This window comes from Xenopus tropicalis, chromosome 7 (genome assembly GCF_000004195.4).
Source record: "Xenopus tropicalis strain Nigerian chromosome 7, UCB_Xtro_10.0, whole genome shotgun sequence".
Taxonomy (NCBI): Eukaryota; Metazoa; Chordata; class Amphibia; order Anura; family Pipidae; genus Xenopus; species Xenopus tropicalis.
Window position 1 is genome coordinate 77,501,119 of NC_030683.2, and position 14,265 is coordinate 77,515,383.

The window sequence follows — 14,265 nt, forward strand, 5'->3', positions numbered from 1 at the left end:
AAGTAAGTGGGTGGCAGAATGGGGGCGGCCTCGGGGCGCCAAATACAGAAATCCGGCCCTCCTGGCCAATAAATAAAAAACATTTAAATATTAAAATTAATTATTAAGATACTCGCTGTGATGTTTTCTATTACAATGGCTCAAGTTCGGTTAATTTCTTATTACAGAAAGGAAAAGCACATCAGTCAAAAATTAGGTGCTGCTTTTCTAAATTAGCATAGCTGTATTTGAGAGCTTTCGGAACTACTGGTTTCTGTGTGTTTCCTTACCTTCAATTAAACTAAAGGATTGGACTAACGCATCAGGCAGATTCCAGTTTTGAACCAACATCCCAGCTTCAAAGGACTATTTGGATCAAAACTTAACGTCTGGTTTTAAACACAGAGAAAACTGGACAAAAATTAAATCAATTGAATCTAAGTTACACAATAACCCCATCTTGGCATTATAACCCTGCCCAACATCATTGTCCTTGTCCCCAATATCATCATGCTCACTGCCAGCATTACTGCCCCACAATGATGCCATCAGCCTCTCTGTTTGGGTTTAGCCACCAGCAAAGGAGGCAATTCTAATGTAAGTCGGCAAAAGGCAAACAAAAGGCAAACTTAACTTGCCTTTTGCTGAGTTAAGAAACTGCACATACAACAAAATGCTTCTACGGGTATGGGACCTGTTATCCAGAATGGTCAGGACCTGGGGTTTTCTGGAAAAGGGGTCTTTCCATAATTCAGATCTCCTACCTTAAGTCTACTAAAAAAAATTATTTAAACAGTAATTAAACCCAATAGGATTGTTTTGGCTTCAATAAATGAATTATATCTTAGTTGGGGTCAAGTACAAGGTACTGTTTTATTATTACAGAGAAAAAGGAAATCATTTTTTTTTTTAAATCTGAATTATTTGATTAAAATGGAGTGTATAGGAGATGGCCGTTCCGTAATTCAGAACTAACTGGATAATGGGTTTCCGGATAAGGGGTCTTATACCTGTATTCAATTGTGTTGAAGCATCATGCTACAACACTTATGACTTGTATTTGCAGTAAAGGTTCTGTCACTCTGAACTTTCTTTGACTATTTTCTAGAATGTAAATATATCACCTCCAGTATTTATGTGCAATATGGCGCCCAACCAGAGATTGGACAATTACTCAGTAAGGTAAATTCAAGATATCATGTGGGTGGCACAACGTTCTACTTTGTGTTGAGTGCCAAAGCCCTAAAGCAATAGCCAACTGTAAATGGCCACTGATGTGTGTCGATAGCAAAGTTTTACATGCGACATTTAGAATGTGATTGGCATGGCCATATTATGCCCACTACACACACGCATAGGCTTACAACACTTTTGCATACCTCCCAACATTTGAAAAATGAAAAGAGGGACAAAAAGATTTGGCGTGCGCAGCGCGGCAATTTTTTTTGACCACGCCCACTTTTGTGGCCCCAATTACCACACCCCATTTTAAAAAAAAATACTCCTTTTATATAGATGAAATGGCGGGATCAGACGCAAATGTGCTATACCCTCATACTGTACTACCTAAGGAAAACAATATAGCAACTCCTACATATAAAATACAAATATAGAGAGAAGGCAGTCAGTTATAAGTGAGTTATAACTATGTATCAGCTTTGCCCCCCATACACAGTAGCCCCCCATACACAGGTGCCCCCCCATACACAGTAGCCCCCCACACACAGTAACCCCCCCATACACAGTAACCCCCCCTCCCTAAACACCCCCGCTCCTATCATGGCTCCCTGTGACTACCTGGCCGCCCCCCAGGCGAGTCCTTCGGCTCCACCCCTTGCACTGGCTGGCCCCTCCCACACAGACACAAGATGCCCGAGTCCTCAGTACAAGATGAAGGAGGTGGAAAACCAAGTGCCAGAACCCCCCTTCTCCCCAGGGGGCGCTGTTTCCACTTTCCCCAAGTGCTCCCCCAGTGAGGCGGACGCTGTCTGTGCCTTATTATCCCTTTCGGGGACCTGCCCCCCACGTTCTGGGCAGTAATGGGGCCCCAGAGACTGAGGACTTTCCCCCCCCCCCCCCCGTGGGGCTGTTAAAGTTTATTTTTATATTTTTATAACTCTGAAGTTTCCCTTTGTGTCAGTTGGAACAGTTTTTGTGTTTTTTTACTTTCTATTAAAGCCAATGAGAATGCAGTTTGGCCCCGCAGCCTTAATGCTTCCCCCTTGGGGCCCCAGGAATGCGGCTCGGAACGTGGCATAATGGCTTAGCTTTGCCTTTAAAGCTGTTTGCCCCATTCTCAGGTGTGAGTGTGCAGCGGGGGCCCCTTTGTCCCCCAGTTTATAATGAACTCCATTCCCATGTTTAGTACGACCACATATCTATCTCCAGATACAGAGAACAGCCTTCCAGCAGGGGCGGTAGGTCTCATACACACTAAGTGATATCATGTATCATCCCATATAGATTGTAAGCTCTACGGGGCAGGGACCTCCTTCATCTTGTGTTTCTGACTCTTATTGCAACTGCACCTTGTATTTATTGTATTTATTGTTGTACTTTGTATTTATCCAAAGTACAACAATAAAAAAAATCCAGGCCCTTTTATAAGGTTGCTACCATACGTGCGTGCGTGTGACGTCAATGCGCACGGGCGCAACCTTCTAAAAGCCTCCGCCGAACAAGGAGCCGCATATAGAGAGGAGCCACTGAAGAAGATGAATGCCTGACTACAGCCAGCGCATCCCGCTGTCAGGGATAATTCCATGAATGTCCCGCATTACGGAAATGCGGGACATTCATGGAACTATCCGGGACAGCGGGATGCGCTACCAAAACCGGGACTGTCCCGCGGAAAGCGGGACAGTTGGACGGTATGATTTCTTGCCATATTAACAAGGCCTAAGGTTTCCAGACTTATAAGGGCACCTTTAAAATGTCTGCTATATTTTATGAATGAGCGATACCTCTTCCCCAACATGCTGTGCTCTGCCAGAGATTCCCAGGAGTGAGAGATATATGTTAGGGGTGGGAAGGTGAAACTGCCCTGCACACAAATAAAAGCAGCAGCCTCTTCTGCCTGATAAAAGACAGAGCCCCCTCAGCCCCTGACCCACTGAGCAGGAGAGGAATGCAGCCAATGCCAATAGTTAACCCTTGCCTGTCACAAATGCTCCTCCCAGGACAATTAAACATCAAGGTAAGGCTGTGAGCTTGAGTGTAGCAGGGGAGATTGAAGAGTTAAGGGGGCGGGCTTTATTCCCCAGAGCCGAGCAGGCACAGCAATCAATTAAATGGCAAAGCTGAAAAGCGGGACATCTAACAGTGAATCCGGGACAGCGGGAAGTGCCATAAATATCAGGACGGTTGGGAGGTATGCTTTTGTAGTCTATCACTCACTCATACCCATTAGTGCGCACACTAGCATAGATATCTATATAAATACTAGTGCCCTTGCATACAGATACAAATGAGGGTCTCATAACCTGAGAGACGCAAAATGCTAAAAACAAGTGCAGCTTACCAAGATTTTCTGCATAGTAAATTACGTGTAAGTACAGAACAATGAAACCAGCAGACGAGCAAGTAGAAGAAATCTGCTTATTAAAAAAAAAAAGCCATGACTGCGGACAAAATTTTGCTGTAGTGACCTAACGTGGCCAGCAGGTGGCAGACGAATGTTGCAAGTCGATCATTTGCATTTCAACAAGGTAGATTGACCCCAACAGCAGTCCGTACCTTACGCTGAAGCCTGCAGTAATCATTGAGCTGTGTAGGAGCCGGCGGACACTAAAGGAAAGTATTTGGCAGCGCAATACAGTGGGGATTATAGAGCTACACCAGGCTGGTAACAGGTGCCCGGCTGTGCGTATTGCAGGTAAATACCGTAGTATCGTACGGTAAGTAAAAGTGAGCAATTCTCCAGCCAGGAAATGAGGCTGGTTGCTACACAGCTGGGCTCGTTTACTACCACAGGGCAAATTTGCACCTAGGCAGGAACCCATAGCAACAGATCAGGCATGCAGGAGTGCATGAGATTTGTTCAGATAGCTACAGTGAGAATAACTTCAAAAATCTGATCTGGTTGCCATGGATTAGTGAACTAGTGCTAATTTGCGCTATTGGTAGTACATGAGCAAAGGTAGAAGGTTTCTTAACATTTTGCCTGCCAGATGTCAGAAGCCTTATCTGCCACCTGAACACTCACAGGGATGCCTGTGGTACAGATGGAAGGATAGGCACCTTATTAAGACAGCCACTCTGTTGTCTCCTTGTAGAGTAAGGAGATGCAAACGTAGCATTTATTTACCAACAATGAGCGCTTGCTGGGGCACATAACTTATTTTAACAATGTTTTTTAACAGTGTTAAAAACAGTCTGGGGGATCCTGCTTGAAAAACTTCCCGCTGTCCCGGATTCACTGTTAGATGTCCCGCTTTTCAGCTTTGCCATTTAATTGATTGCTGTGCCTGCTCTGCTCTGGGGAATAAAGCCCGCCCCCTTAACTCTTCAATCTCCCCTGCTACACTCAAGCTCACAGCCTTACCTTGATGTTTAATTGTCCTGGGAGGAGCATTTGTGACAGGCAAGGGTTAACTATTGGCATTGGCTGCAATCCTCTCCTGCTCAGTGGGTCAGGGGCTGAGGGGGCTCTGTCTTTTATCAGGCAGAAGAGGCTGCTGCTTTTATTTGTGTGCTGGGCAGTTTCACCTTCCCACCCCTAACATATATCTCTCACTCCTGGAAATCTCTGGCAGAGCACAGCATGTTGGGGAAGAGGTATCGCTCATTCATAAAATATAGCAGACATTTTAAAGGTGCCCTTATAAGTCTGGAAACCTTAGGCCTTGTTAATATGGCAAGAAATCATACCGTCCAACTGTCCCGCTTTCCGCGGGACAGTCCCGGTTTTGGTAGCGCATCCCGCTGTCCCGGATAGTTCCATGAATGTCCCGCATTTCCGTAATGCGGGACATTCATGGAACTATCCCTGACAGCGGGATGCGCTGGCTGTAGTCAGGCATTCATCTTCTTCAGTGGCTCCTCTCTATATGCGGCTCCTTGTTCGGCGGAGGCTTTTAGAAGGTTGCGCCCGTGCGCATTGACGTCACACGCACGCACGTACGGTCGCAACCTTATAAAAGGGCCTGGCTTTTTTTTATTGTTGTACTTTGGATAAATACAAAGTACAACAATAAATACAATAAATACAAGGTGCAGTTGCAATAAGAGTCAGAAACTCAAGATGAAGGAGGTCCCTGCCCCGTAGAGCTTACAATCTATATGGGATGATACATGATATCACTTAGTGTGTATGAGACCTACCGCCCCTGCTGGAAGGCTGTTCTCTGTATCTGGAGATAGATATGTGGTCATACTAAACATGGGAATGGAGTTCATTATAAACTGGGGGACAAAGGGGCCCCCGCTGCACACTCACACCTGAGAATGGGGCAAACAGTTTTAAAGGCAAAGCTAAGCCATTATGCCATGTTCCGAGCCGCATTCCTGGGGCCCCAAGGGGGAAGCATTAAGGCTGCGGGGCCAAACTGCATTCTCATTGGCTTTAATAGAAAGTAAAAAAACACAAAAACTGTTCCAACTGACACAAAGGGAAACTTCAGAGTTATAAAAATATAAAAATAAACTTTAACAGCCCCACGGGGGGGGGAAGTCCTCAGTCTCTGGGGCCCCATTACTGCCCAGAACGTGGGGGGCAGGTCCCCGAAAGGGATAATAAGGCACAGACAGCGTCCGCCTCACTGGGGGAGCACTTGGGGAAAGTGGAAACAGCGCCCCCTGGGGAGAAGGGGGGTTCAGGCACTTGGTTTTCCACCTCCTTCATCTTGTACTGAGGACTCGGGCATCTTGTGTCTGTGTGGGAGGGGCCAGCCAGTGCAAGGGGTGGAGCCGAAGGACTCGCTTTGGGGGCAGCCAGGTACTCACAGGGAGCCATGATAGGAGCGGGGGTGTTTAGGGAGGGGGGGTTACTGTGTATGGGGGGGTTACTGTGTGTGGGGGGGCTACTGTGTATGGGGGGGCACCTGTGTATGGGGGGCTACTGTGTATGGGGGGCAAAGCTGATACATAGTTATAACTCACTTATAACTGACTGCCTTCTCTCTATATTTGTATTTTATATGTAGGAGTTGCTATATTGTTTTCCTTAGGTAGTACAGTATGAGGGTATAGCACATTTGCGTCTGATCCCGCCATTTCATCTATATAAAAGGAGTATTTTTTTTTAAAATGGTGTGTGGTAATTGGGGCCACAAAAGTGGGCGTGGTCAAAAAAAATTGCCGCGCTGCGCACGCCAAATCTTTTTGTCCCTCTTTTCATTTTTCAAATGTTGGGAGGTATGTTAATATACTGTATAAAATGTCAAGGTTATTCCTTATAGCCAACCCAATAGATATTGTTTGACTAAAAACGTCTAAAATATTGCTTTGATGCTGTCAGATGGCAGTGGGATTTGTATTTTAAAATCCAAGGACTGTAAATCTGTTTTCTTGATACATGGCTTTTAAAGCTTGACATAATGCTATATGGTACAGTGACAAATAAACCTTACCACGCCCAGGTAACACACATAGTAACATACATAGTTGTTCATATTAAAATAAACACATATTTCTGAAGTTGAAACATTTCGTCTAACAAAATGTACAGCAACAACAATTAACAGTTACATATAATTTATTATTTGCAGATTGTCAAAATAAATTTTAGGTTTATTACACACAGACTGACTTTTTTACAACATTTACATGGAGGCAATCCTTTTTCATATCATGTAATCTGCTTGCAATGTTAAACCTAGCCGGATAAATCTTTCCACTTACACAGCTGAATATTCCTTCCGATGGTCTTGTTTCCTGCTGCTATACCCTAGTTTGTGCCTATTTTTAGGCCTCCCCACAAAGGTTTATTGGGCCTAATAAAATACATATCTTAACTAGAAAGGGAAGTTTGAGAACAGACTTCATGCTAGGTTGAAAAACGTGAAGTCACTGAATGAAATCTGATCTTTTGTTGGCCCTGCCCTCTTTTTCTAACACAGAAATACCACAGTTATAGAGTCAAAACCACTGTGCAAAGTTTTGGGACCCTGAATAGTGTCTGAATGGCAGCCCCCTTTTTACTAACCTGGAACTGCAGTTATCGAGTGACTAACTCTGCAAAGTTTAGGGACCCTAGGATTAATAGTTAAAGAACAGCAGCAGTTTAAATTTAAACCAATAAAAGTCAATAGGTAAATCGTGATTGGTGGTTGGTGGGTGTGCCCACTTTTTCTAACCTTGATTCGAAGTCACCCACTGACAAACAGTGGGCACCCTGGAATAAATAGTGTGAGAATGGCAGCATTTTACATTTAAACCAATAAAAGTCAATGGATAAAATCTGATTGGCTGTTAGTGGCCCAACCCCAGTGACCAACTTTGCAAAGTTTGCAGACTTAGGCATAAAAATTGTGAGACTGACAGCATTTTACATTTCACCATTGAAAGTAAATAGGTGAAATGTGATTGGCTGTTGGTGGCTCCACCCACTTTTTCTAATTTTGAACAGCAAATACCCAGTGATTAACTCTGGAATTAATACTTAAATAATGGCATGAATATAAACCAATGAAATTTAATTAATGGGAGGAAACCCTGACATAAATAGTGAGAGAAAGGCAGCATTTTAAATTTAAACTAAAAATATTCAGTAGTTTGAATTGGTTGTTGGTGGCCCCGCCAACTTTTCTAAACTTGGAACATAGTCACCCAGTGACAAACTGTGCCAAGTTTGGGGACCCTGACATTAAACATCTGAGAATGGCTGCATGAAAGAAATGTTATAGGCAGCCCCGCCCACTTTTTCTAACCTAATCACCCAGTGACACACTGTGCAAAGTTTGGGAACCCTGGCATCAAACCAATAAAAATCATTAGGTGAAATTTGATTGGCTGTTGGTGTCTCCATCCCTTTAAAAACTAAAACTGCAGTCCCCTAGTGACCAACTGAGAAAAGTTTGGGGTTAATACTGTGAGACTGGCAGCAGGTTGAATTTCACCATTGAAAGTCAATAGGCAAAATCTGATTGGCTGTTCACAGCTCTGCCCACTTTTGGGCATCCAGCAATCATCATATTTTCGTTCAGGCTGACCCCATGAGTATGTGATTCAAGTTTGGGGGGTGTAGCTTTAAAGCTGTAAGAGTGGCATCAGTTTGAAGATCTTCCCAGTCAAAGTCCATAGGAAAATTGGGGTGTTCGGAGCGGTGCCACAAAAAGACGGGGGGCCGGATCTCTTTAAAAAGCACAAGCAACCTGCTCCATTATAGGGTGAAGAAGTGTATAGAGTTTGGGTTTTGTACCCATAAAACTGTAGGAGGAGTAGCGCAAATTGAATAAATTAAGAATTATTTGGAGATTTCACCCTGAAAAGAAGCAACCATTGTACTGAACGAAGGAGCACAATTTTTGTGCCATTTAACCGATTGTGATGCAAGTACAAGCTGTTAAAGGCGAAGGAAAGGAAAACTCACTTGGGGTGCCAAAGTGTTAGGCACCCCCAAGTGACTTAAATCGCCTACCTTTCACCCCGGGCTGGTGCCCCTGTTCGGAGAGAAAACCCACCAGCCCGGGGGGTAGCCGCAGAGCTTCCTCCTTCCTGCTTTGCTCGCGCGCACATGCGCAGTAGAATGAGAAAGCTGAACTTTAACAGAGAAGTCGGCTTTTCACTCTACTGCGCATGCGCCTATTGTGTTAGTCTTAGCGAAACGCAGGTGGAAGGAGGAAGCGCATCGCTACAGGTACCCCGGGCTTGTGCTGTTTTCTCCTAACAGGGGCACCAGCCCAGGGTAAAAGGTAAGTGATTAAAGTCACTTGGGGGTGCCTAACATTTTGGCACCCCAAGTGAGTTAGCCTTTCCTTCTCCTTTAATGTGCTATTAATAACATCTGTGTAATCTTGCAGTATAACTGGGGTTGATGCAGAGACAAACCTGGGTATTTGTATTTCTAAAGTCAGTTTATATGGTTCTCCTGGCTTTATGGCTTATTTAAAGAAGAAAGAAAGGTAAAACGTACGAAAATTTCGCGACTTTCGGATCGCCAATACAATATTATCGTGACTAATACGATTTTTCATAAGCATTTTCGTGATATTTGCGATCTTCAGAAATTATGGTATCCAATCCGAATTTTTCCCATTCGGGATTCGAACTCGTGTTTTAATGAATCGGCCCCATAGTCTTACAAACTGAGCACGTACACTTGGTCTTGGTCTCGGTGCAGGAGTGAGGCATTATGGGAACTTTTTTTTCTTCCTGTTTGGCTTCTGATCATCTGAACAGGTGAAATATGGGGAGACTTAAGGGCACTATTGATACAACTGAAGGTATGCCTGCAGCTGAGATTAACTCATGTTTGGTCCTGCAAACAATACTGATACACAGGTCTCAGTAAATACCCAGGTTTGAATCTGCATCTGCATCAACCCCAGTTATACTGCAAGATTACACAGATGTTACTTGCTAATAGCGCATTAACAGCTTGTACTTGCCTTTCCTTCTCCTTTAAAGCAGTTGTATGACAGGTAAAACACTCAGGATTCTATTTATCCCCAAGCTGCTTTATCTCAAGCTTTTCTCTAATCAGCTGGTAAAATCTGACCTATGCACCCTGAAGAAAGGTGGGGATATGCAAAGTTACATAAAAGTAGTATTGGGGAAATCAGTGGTCATAAAGTAGCTCTGCCCTGTTGGTGGTTAGTTGGCTATTAATAGATTACTCAGTTTTGTGGGTGACTTGACGGGTGGATGTTTGTAGTTATCACCTGATAGGTTATAATTAGGGCTGGTACTGACAAGTGTTTCTTCCTGCGCTCAGCTGCGTCCACTGAAGGGAAGTGCAAGAAGAAACGCAGCGCATTCTTCTTTATTGGGTTGTACTTACACAGGTGCATGTAAGCACCGAAGGCAGATGGAATGTAGCGTGTTGGGATTCCTCCTGCAGGCAACTTTGCTCAACTTAGAAAAGCCAAAGCTTGCGTAAGCCTTTCTACCAGCAATTCCTTTGTTGCTGAGAGAGATTAGTCGCCCATGGTAGCAGAGATTTATCTTCGGCAACTAATCTCTTAATGGGACATTAGCCGCAAGCTGGCCAAACACATTAAGATTTTTAGAAGACCGTTTTGTTATCGTAGGACCAAGATTATTCTGAAAAATGTGTTTAAAAGTATGATTTGCCCATCAAACTGACCATTGCAAGCGATATTGTCTAGTTGAAGCTAGGAAAATAACCTGTTTGGTCCTGCAAACAATTGGACAATTGGGAAAATTCTTTGTTAATGCCAAAAATTTTCAAACCTGCCCAATTGATTTTTCTGACCAATGTCATATCACAAATCGCTAGATAATTTGACAGATTTGTCGGATCACACTGAAATTGGTTGTTAGGGAGAGAAATTTTTTGTGTATAGCCAGCTGAAAGGTTGAAACTAAGTAAGCTTTATCAGAAAGGTCTATGTAAATACAGCCATAAGCACTCACAGAAAAACTGCTCTGAGTTCTCTATCAAAAGAAACACAGCATTTTTTTTACTTTTTTGTGTACACATGCTCTTCAGTATCAGGCTTCCTTCTCTCAGAAAAATTCTTCAGGGCACATCATGAGTCTGCTCAGTTGGTACCTCGCACCCCCTTCTCTCTGAGAAAATCTGAGCTACCAGCAGGTGCAGCACAAATGTTAAGGTGGCCATACACGCACCAATATTATCATACAAAACAAAGTTTTGTACACTATTCTGTGCATGTATGGTAAAAGACGAGGTGACCAATATCAGTAAAAGCCTTGGATATTGGATGCCTCTTTTATCGGGCAGGACTGATAATTTTTTATTGGGTGCTTTTAAAGGTCATTTTATTGCATTTTTAGCCAGTTTATTGCATTTTCAGTTATGCATAGGTGGTGTTCGCTTGATTTTTTCCGTTACACTAATTTGCCCAAGCCAAAATACTCAAACTGCAGATTTCACTAGGCGAAAAAAAAAAACATTGATTTTAGTGATTTTGTTCGGATTTTAGCGATTTTATTGCATTTTGCATTGTTCTTTGTTACTTGTCATTGCCCATGGAAATATTGTCTGCTATATATCAATTTGGGTGCCTCTGTACACCACATATTTTGGTAAATCTATGCATATTGGGCATCAAACTGTTCAGTAGACCCCTGATGTTTGTATTTTGAGTGTTTTATGTTGATATGTTACAAAATGTGGGGTACATAATGGGGCAAAATCCAAGCTTTGTGACAATTTTCAGAAATTTCATAAAATCCACTATGTTTAGAAATATGTATTTACCCATTTTTGTTTTGTCAGAATGTGTACTTTTGGAAAATATATGGTTTCTAGGGTCTCCATACTGTTAGGGGGTCTTATGGCACATAAAACACACACTGGGTTTAAAAATTGCACCAGCCAGAGGGTCAGATGTGAAAATTCATATGCACTATTTATTTGGGTGCCTCTGTACGTCATAAAAAAAATAAATAAAATTGTTATTAGGCATTTTTTGCCTCTGTACGTCATTATTGTTTGGTAAATCTATGCCCACTGGGCATCAAACTGTTCAGTAGACCCCTGGCATTCATATTTAGTATGTTTTATGTTGATACATTACAAAATGTGGGGGTACATGATGGGGCAAAATGCAAGTTTTGTGACGGTTTTCAGAAATTTCATAAAAACCGTTGTTTAGCATAACTTTGTAGTTTGGTAGTTTGCAGGAGAAAGATGATTTACCTATTTTTGTTTTTGTCAGAATGTGTGGTTTTCTAGGGTCTCTATACTGTTAGGGGGTCCTATGGCACATAAAATACATGCCGGGAGCTTATATTTGGGGTCTCTAAATACCAGATACTTTGGTAATCCTATGCACAATGGGCATCAAACTGTTCAGTAGGCCATTGGCTTTCATATTTAGGATGTTTTTTTCTTGGTACCTAATAATATGTGGGAGATAAAGTGCTTGAAAGTGGAAGGTTTGGTGCAATTTTCAGGTATTTCATCAAAACCTCCAATTTTGTGAAAGCATTGCGACTCTGTAGTTTGGAGTAGAAAGACAAGAGTGACCATTTTGAATTCACCAGAATGTGTACTTTCCAAAAATATATGGTTTTGGGGGGGGGAGTCAACCATTCTTTTTGTGTTTTTACCCCACAGTAGAGATCTCCGGGGCATTTTGTATGCACTAACTTCCTTTTGGGGTCTCTAAATGCCAGATACTTTGGTAATCCTGTGCACAATGGGCATCAAGCTGTTTCGTGGACCCTTGGCTTTCATATGTTTTTCTTGGTACCTAATGTTATGTGGGTGATATAATGCTTGAAAGTGGATGCTTTTAGGCGATTATTTTAGAATTTTCATAATTTTTCAGGAAAAGCATTGCTGTTTGGTACTTAGGACTAGAAAGACATGAGGGCTGATTCACTAAAGTGCGTTAAAACAAGCGCTATTTATAGCATGCGTTAAAAATGTAATCGCGTCTAATTTTTCGCATTTTAACGCATGATTCACTAAAAGGATATTTGCGTTATTTAAGTCGTGAAGACTATTTTCGCAGTATTTGATGCAGCGCATGATAATTAACGCAGCGTGCTACTTGTCGCATGCGCTAATTAACGCACATGCGCTACTTTTCGCGCGCACACCATATTAGCCATACACAGCATTACGTTCGTAAACTACTTTTTTTGAAAATGACCATTTCCCTGCAAACTGGAGGCTACATCACTCTAGGGCCAACACATACTTGAATAAATCCCACTGCAAAGTCCTTTTTGTATTGCCAAAAGCTCATGAACATTACTTTTCTATAATTACCGCCTGCCTCAAGTAGGTGTTAATTTTCGCATAGACTAATGCGATATTTAGTGCGTCTAAGTGTTTGTGAATCATGCGTTAGTATTATTTCTGCGCTAGAATTAACGCAATGCAGTAAAATTAACACATGCGGTTTCACGCTATTTAAGGCACGCAATATGTGACTTAACACATGCGATAATACTTTAGCGAATCGCACGCTTTTTTGAGTGTCAATTTTAACGCAAAAAGCATGCGATAAGGGTTATCGCACTTTAGTGAATCAAACCTATGGTTACCCATTTAGGATTCAGGTCACATGGTTCTGATCTCTACTGTCACGGGCAACAAATTGCTCCAAAACAGCTTTCCACTGGCAACAATAGGAGTCGCAGGTGGAAAGCCTTTTGCATTGCTTTGTTCTCCAAACTTGCGTGAAGTTGTCTGCAGGAGGAAATTTTGTGTGACTTCAGATTTACCGAAGCAATGCAAAGGACTTTCCACCAGCAACTTCTATTGTTGCAGATGGAAAGCCTTTTCAGAGCACAACTGCTCCGTGGGTTCTTAACCTTACTGAGACCAAGCTAAAATGGCAGCTTTGTTTGTAACTTTGTTACATAAACAAAATAAATAAAGCTGAGAATGTGTTCTGCCTATTATTTTAATACAGAAAATCATTTGATTTGTATTGAGGCTTAGTAATTTAGGCTTGTATTTTGGCGGTTATTGGAAGAGTTAGTTTAACTAGACCCCCAAACACCCCTATCTCCTGTTGTGGCTTACAGATAAGCAAATGTCCATTATGCAGGGGGTTTGTTTACTGGTAATCTGCTTAACTATCTCAAAAGAATGAAGAAGTTGAAAACCGAAAATAGTTTCTGTGTTTGCCTGTTTAGCTCAAGAAATAACAAACAGAATAATCTGTTTTTAGTTTAAACACTAAGCACAAAGTATGTTCAGCATATGCTCTTTTCATTAAACTCATTTTATATAAAGGTGTATACTGCCCCTTGTTGTATCCGCAACATGAGGGAAGCTTTCTAAGTCCCCAGCATGAAAATATTAGGACCCATGCCACATTTCCAACAGGACCAATGTGCTGACTGGAGGGAAAGTGGACCAAGATTAATTTACACTTGCATTGAGTGTGCTGACTCAGTGAATGGTAATTGATCTGTGTGTTCCCTTTGTTCTCTTATTTTCTGCTTTCAGATTTAATGGTCTTGATGTAGACCATTAGGAGAGACTGTGAGCAATTAACACTTACCATCCTGGGCATAGGTATACATACATATCCACTGTGTATCAAATGCAAGAGAAATTGCCCAGTGTCAAATAGTTCAATTCTGCCATTTTATTTTATGCTGCTTTAAAGAAACTCTTGCTTATTTTTGCTTAATTTGCACTAAGTATTATGTATAGATATATTTATTAATCAA

The 14,265-nt window shown here is 42.1% G+C and overlaps 1 protein-coding gene across 12 annotated transcripts in view; it reads left to right on the forward strand.

Annotated features, from left to right (window-relative positions):
* The first annotated feature begins 3,307 nt into the window (after positions 1-3,307).
* The window catches only part of fam118b (family with sequence similarity 118 member B), a 46,218-nt gene continuing 35,260 nt past the window's right edge, over positions 3,308-14,265 (forward strand). For 4 of the 12 annotated variants that reach the window (XR_004223464.1, XM_012966440.3, XM_012966438.3 and 1 more), the window contains exon 1: positions 3,678-3,853. The gene's annotated coding sequence lies outside the window, so the exon portion shown is untranslated. Of the gene's footprint in view, positions 3,350-3,669; positions 3,876-14,265 lie in introns of those variants that run through there. The other 8 variants (XR_004223465.1, XM_031905002.1, XM_012966434.3 and 5 more) reach the window with 7 other exon arrangements.